This window comes from Aptenodytes forsteri, unplaced genomic scaffold, assembly GCF_000699145.1.
Source record: "Aptenodytes forsteri isolate BGI_AS27 unplaced genomic scaffold, ASM69914v1 Scaffold203, whole genome shotgun sequence".
Taxonomy (NCBI): Eukaryota; Metazoa; Chordata; class Aves; order Sphenisciformes; family Spheniscidae; genus Aptenodytes; species Aptenodytes forsteri.
The window spans coordinates 305878-312400 of NW_008794160.1; the positions used below are offsets into that span (position 1 = coordinate 305878).

At 38.7% G+C, this 6523-nt stretch overlaps 1 protein-coding gene across 5 annotated transcripts in view; it reads left to right on the forward strand.

Annotated features, from left to right (window-relative positions):
• The window catches only part of CAST (calpastatin), a 62535-nt gene that overhangs the window by 17738 nt on the left and 38274 nt on the right, over nucleotides 1–6523 (forward strand). The window contains exon 1 of one of the 5 annotated variants that reach the window (XM_009280555.2): nucleotides 59–198. The exons of the other annotated variants lie outside the window; for them this stretch is intronic. The gene's annotated coding sequence lies outside the window, so the exon portion shown is untranslated. Of the gene's footprint in view, nucleotides 1–58; nucleotides 199–6523 lie in introns of those variants that run through there. 5 annotated transcript variants of the gene reach the window in all.

Below are 6523 nucleotides of genomic sequence, written 5' to 3' on the forward strand. Positions count from 1 at the left end.
CTGCTGCCACGGGCGGGCTGGCGCGGGGGTGGGGCGGCCGTGCCTGTTGGGTGGGAAGCACGCCACTCGGCACACCGCCTCGCTGAGGGCTTGGCTGGCACCTCCTGAAAACCAAAACCACAGCCTGCTCCGGCGCTGGGGTGAAAAACAGCCGTATCCTGGTATTCCTGCTGGAAACAGAAGGCACGCGTGCACCAAGTAAGTTAGGTATTCGTACTGGCTTTGTTTTCCTACTGGCTCTGCTTTAGGCTAATTTACATTCATGTTCCACTTTTTTTTTTTTTTTCTCTCTTCTGGGAATTTTGCAGCTGAAATAATATAAGCTGCTGACTTCCAGGGCTTCCGACGTGATCCTGTCATCAGCAGGCTTGAAGCTCCAGAGCTAGCTGTGTGTAGTGAATTGGCTTTTAAAATTATTTTAGCATGTTGGGAACAGTCTTTTTAGACAGTGGGTAAGACTGCATGTTTAACACATTACACAACAAGTGGCTTATGTGACATAAGCAGTCTTGAAGAAGAGAGGGATGAGGAAGAGCAGACTTTTAAAGTAGTGTCTAAGTTCTTCTGTATTTATATTTTTGCTTATGGGTTGGGTTTGTTTTTTTTTCATTGCTCACAGCCCACACTGTTACTGCTTCAAAAACTCGTATAATTTTTTTGGAATACAAATGCAGAGCTTAGTATGCCTCTGGCACATACAGAATATTGCGTAGTCAGGGTGTGGGGATCTGTAAGAGCAACTTCTTGGTTGAAGTGTTCTTAGGTATCAATAACATGTTGACAACAAGAGTTTATTATACTTGATACCTAAGAGATGCTAAAATATCAGATACAATAAACATGGGAAAAATAATACTCTTCAATGAATTGTATATTACTGTTGTTTATGTAGTAGTAGAAATTAGATAGGTAGGTGTTGTTTAGGTTATGCCACTATTTGATAATAGTTACTGTAAACTAAAACTGCTGAGTGTTTTAAGTTTGATCCAAAAACAAACTGAGAAAACAAGATCTATCTTCATGTGACAAGTGGCAGTGTCAGTATCATCCCTCCTTCTCATTTCTTCTTTGGAGAAAGTGAAACTAGTGTGTTAAATAACACAGAGTTCTTGAACATTACAGAGACCTCTGCTGAGTTCTTGATCTGTTACCTTTTTTTGATGACTAGTTTTCTCAATGTATTTTTTTTAATTCACATAAAACATACTGGGTAATAATTTCGTCTACATAAGACATTTCTTTTCTAGACTAACGTATTTGTTACTGTCAGCCTCTTGTATAAAACAGTGCTTTTTTGGTTTTGGGTTTGTTTTTTTTTACAGGAGTGATTAGATGTGTGGGGTAGATCTTGCAGAAAATTCTATTCCTGATCTTGGAGTCTCACGGATGAGTCCCTCGGCCAGTACTTCTCACAGCTCTAGTTCTGGAGCTTTGCAACTTCAGCAGACGCTCTCAGTTTGAAATCTAGGCAAAGTTGTGTTGCACTGAAGGTCACTACCTTGGCTCTTGGAATGGGGGTAGAGGAGAAACAGTGGCTCTTGGAATGGGGGTAGAGGAGAAACCTCCGTCTCCAGAAAGTACAGAACCACTTTTTTCAGTGAGTTGGTCTTCAGTGTATTCATTCTCATCATTTCTGCTCTTGTTTTCCTGAGGGAGGAAAACCTGCAATCACAAAAGCTTGGGACTTTGGACAAAGTCTCTTCGGCCAAAGGAAGAACCTCATAGGGAGGCAGGGAGGTCGGTGGCCTTGTGAGCACCTCGGGAGCCCTTTAAGGCTCAGAAACCTTCCTGGTTTTGGAAGACGTCAGCTCTGTGCCTGCGGTTACGCTTTGCATAGTAGAAGTGCTTGAACTTACCAGAAAACTAACATTTTTTCTCCAAGAAGGAAGCCTCTGTGAGGCAGGACAAGGCCTCACGAAGGTGGAGATTATATTTTTTAATTGAACAATAATGTGCTCATTCCTCCAGAGCATGCAGGGGGCTCTTTTGAAGCAATTTTGAGAGATACTGAGTTAAGAGCCAATGCTGAAGAAAGAAATGCCCCAATCTGGCTCTTTTTAAGTGGGAATAGTAAAACAATGTTTAGTTTTTCTAAAATGATCTAAGAAAAAAAAAAACAATACCCCCCCAAAGGTTATGCTGTGTTATGCTTAGATTATATTTTAAAACCAAAATTCTACTAAAATTCCTTGACTTGGTGATTTTTGTTTATCCTCCTATCTTATTTTCCATTCATCTTGGTAGCCAACATCGTCATGACAATGTGTGTATCAGTTCATATGGATTCATTAATAATACTGTGTTTCTGCATCCTGGGGGTGAAAAAATCCAATTTCTAATTCAGAATGCTGCTCACTAGCTCTTGTGACTGCCAGCGGCCCATTTTGAGTATTGCCTAGTTTGATTATTGTAATAAAAATAACCGAGCTCATAACCTTGGAGATCTTCAGTCTTAAGATGAAGTCTTCTTTTACGTAACATTTCTATCTTTTTAAACCCCTCTTTAAGGAATACTGGCTCTGTTTGTAATTCCCCGTTTCTATTCCAGCTCTGCTGAGAAGGGCTTTGCATGCTGTCCCTCGGTGATACTGCAGACCAAGTGACACAAATCCTAGCTGAGCTCAGCAGCTGTGTGTGGCATGTGGCTGGCACCTAATCGTGTGTTTTCCTGGTGTTTTCTTATCAGCTTGCAGTTTGCTGCTGCAGATAGCTTTGGAACATTCTGGTGTTTAAAACAACAGGCAGAAATGGAAAGAGTTAGCTGTAGTAATTACAGCTAAATACAGCTTCTGCAGGACGTAGAACTGAAAAGAGGATTTTTGAGCTATCTACAAGAAAGGAGAGCTCTGCTGCAGTGACCAGCTCATCCGTTACTGTAATGCTCTGTTGTGCAGAGTGGGAACCTGAGAAGAGTGGTGACAGTACTGGTGCGCTGCTTCTAATTTGAGTATGACCGAATGAAAACGAAATTTCAGTATGTGCCAACTTGTAGAATTTATTGTGATGGAAACAGGAAGTTTCCAAAAGGAGGTAACTGAAGAGCACATTTTAAGAAGAAACAAGAATGGGGACTTTAAAACAAATTATTGATGTCAGAACTCTTTTCATGACGCTTCTATACGCCCAGTGAGGAGTTTTACATGACGCTCAAAAGTATGTCTTTTCTGAGTATTTCTCCATGCATAGCTGAGGGAAGTTTCAAGTTAGGTAACTCATTATGTGATCAAGTGGAAACACTGAGATCACTCTTCATCAAAATGACAATAAAAGTAACATCTGTGACAATGAAAGGTAAGGTTGAAAATAAAATGCTTCTACTTGCCTGATGCTGTGAGTTGAAAAACTTTTCCAGTGAAACAAAGCCTCCGTTGGATGCTGGAGAGGTATAATCTGGATACAAAACCAGAGTTCTCTTGCAGTCTTTGCTTTTAACTCCATTTAAAAGAAACAAGGAGTGTTTAGCCTGTGATATTAAAGTGGTGGTCTGTTTGCATACGTGCAGAATCTGAAGGCAGCTGATGAACTCTGTTACTCTGCTTGGCATATACTGGCTTTCTTTCCAGATCACTTGCAATAATCATGAAAGGACATTAAATAGAATTTGCCCTGGTATAGTAAAGGTTATAGAGCAGTAGCCATGCTACATACTTAAGTCTGCATAATTTCTTCTGCCCACAAATTGAACTGTGTGTATGTAAAGGTTCTTTGTGTTTAGGTACTGTGCGTGCTCTGTGCCCAACTAGCAAACTCTTTTCCTCTGCTTCCAAATGAAATAAACAACCAAACAAAAAACCCTATGCAAGCATTAGACGCAGTAGGAGATAGTAACAAATAAATGCACAGTGCTTCTTACCATCAGCTGTGGGATAGTTCTGAATTTTTCTGCATATCCCTAACTTCCTACGTATAAGTAAGCATCAACTGAGGTGTTAGAAGTTTAAGACAAGAGTCAAATGGTACAATAATTATTTATGGTCCATTGTCATTCACTGCCCTCTGTTGTTTTTTGTTCAAGCATAAAGCTGTTTCAGAGTCTTAGTAGTGACTTAATAGTTATTAAAATAAAGAAAAACAAACATGCCAGTATTAAGCTTTGGACTTGACATAGGTTGCTGAAATCCAGAAATCTTAAAACAGACATCTAACCTAAAGGTGGGTTGGCAGATCAATTAGTTTCTAGGTGGCATGAAGCCTTGTTCTACACTGCAGTAAATACAGTACTGATCTTATTCACGGATTGTGCTTGATAACGCTTGATTTAGTGTAACCAAATTAAAATGCAAATAGGTTATCTCAAAAAACACCGCTTAAAACCCTATTACTTTAAATTTGAGTAGTATGGCTAATCAGCTTTAGCTAATACATAAAATTCAGTGATTAAGTGTTGCTAAGTTTCTTTTCTGCACCAAAATGGCAGAAATTTTATTTTAGTAATCAAAATAGAAGAAAACAGTAAGTGTGAGTCTGTGTTATGAAAGTTGTCTGGCTCAAATCAGCTTTAGCTAATACATAAAATTCAGTGATTAAGTGTTGCTAAGTTTCTTTTCTGCACCAAAATGGCAGAAATTTTATTTTAGTAATCAAAATAGAAGAAAACAGTAAGTGTGAGTCTGTGTTATGAAAGTTGTCTGGCTCAATGTGCTGCGATCGTCAATAAATTTAGCGGTACTTGAGGCTGTAAAAATGCTTCATGAGCTAATCAGCTTTTCAATTTCTTGGTTCAAAGCAGTCTCTTTAAAAAATTTGTCCTGTTTTTGTTTCATGAGAAAATGGATTTGTTTATTTCCTATGTGCTCTTTTAGCATCTCTAAATGATGGTTGATCTTGCTCCTGGGTATAGATTAATATTTGTTGCAAATACTTAATTCTGTGTGGTGAGAAAATCACAGAAGAATAAAATTTCAGGGTTAATCATTTCCCCAGTAGTAACCTGGATCATCTTTTGAATTGAGTTTTGCAGAGAGGCATGGTCCTGTGTTACCAGTGGTCTTTGGGTTTTGTCTCCGATATATTACAGTTGACTTTCTGATCTGGAAAAGGAAGCACCAACATAATCCTACTATTTGTTATTAGTTTTACTGTCGTTTAGGAGGAGAGTGTGTGTGGAGTTTGAAAGTTGTCAGATGGCAAATCCACTTCTGGAGCGCTCCTAAGATCGCACTTCAGACAGGAATGTCCTGATGAAGCTCTCCTGATGGTTGAGTTAAGTGCGTAGTCCTCCACCCACTCATCTCCCTGCACACCAGCCCTTCCCCAGGCAGCGTCTGTACAAAGAGTCTCAATGCAGTTTCATTTTGACGCCTAGCAAACTTACCTGATGAAGTTTGTCTGTCCTCTGCAGATGAATGTACTTTAGCTCTACTTCAGTTTATTCTTCACGTTTGCTATGGACTGTGAGTGCATATTTGAACACAGCAAATCTCTTTCTAAGTTTCTTAGCTCTAAGGGGGAATCAGTTTATCTCTAAAATTACTTTTCTTGTTATCTTTGTCAAGTTGTGGAAATTTATAATAATAGTAATAGTTTTTACATATTTTTACGTTATAGTCACACCAGCTGAGTTTATGAATGTTAAAAGCACAGGAAGCATCCCTAGACATAGGGGGGGTTTTTTGTTGTGTTGGCTTTGGTTGTTTGGTTGGTTTGGTTTTTTTTAAGATGGGTATTTAAAACCAGGTATATTGAAGAACTGAACCACAAAAGCATGAGTTCAACAAACTGCCTGTTCAAATGAATCTCCATGCTTACATATTAAATCCTGTTTGCTTTGGCTTGCTTTATAATAAGCAGTGCAAAGCTGGGGGGGCTTTGCTGGGTCAGGGCTGTGTGGCAGTGGCACACAGTGGCCAGTGTGTGGCATCGCAGTAACAACATTATCAAAGAATTTTAGATTGAATTAGAATTCAGCTACAGAAAAAGGAACAGTCCTCCAAGGATTCCCCCCCCCCCTCAGTAGCTGGCATGGGCAGTAGGCTTTGTTTATAACACGCAGTATTTGTGAATTTCAACAATGATAATAGGCTTTAGAAATGAAAGAGGCATGCCGGTACTCACATGTGGCAAATTCAGTCATTAGAAATTGCAATGTAAATTGTTTAGAAAAGAAATACTGGTGATTACTTCTACAAAGAAACTCACCACAACAGGACAACATAGCAGCATATATAGTAGGAATGTTTTATGTAAATACACCAGTGTCTGAATAATATACAGGTACTAACTGGAAACCTATATCCTGCTATTCCGTTTCATTAAGTTTTTAATATTAAACCTCCACAAAATTAACTGAGAGCCTGAAATCTTGGAAAAAATATTGTTCTCTTGGTTGTGTGGGGTTTTTTTATCTTTCTCTTAAAAAGGTGTTGTTTTTCTTAACAACTTAATAGCAGAACTATATATAAGAACAGAAATTACAAAATAATAGGATATTTCCAGAATTATTTGGGATGGAAGATGACACTGAAACACTCAAATTTGTAATTTTTAACTCAGCTATTATAGATACTGTAATAATAAAATTTCT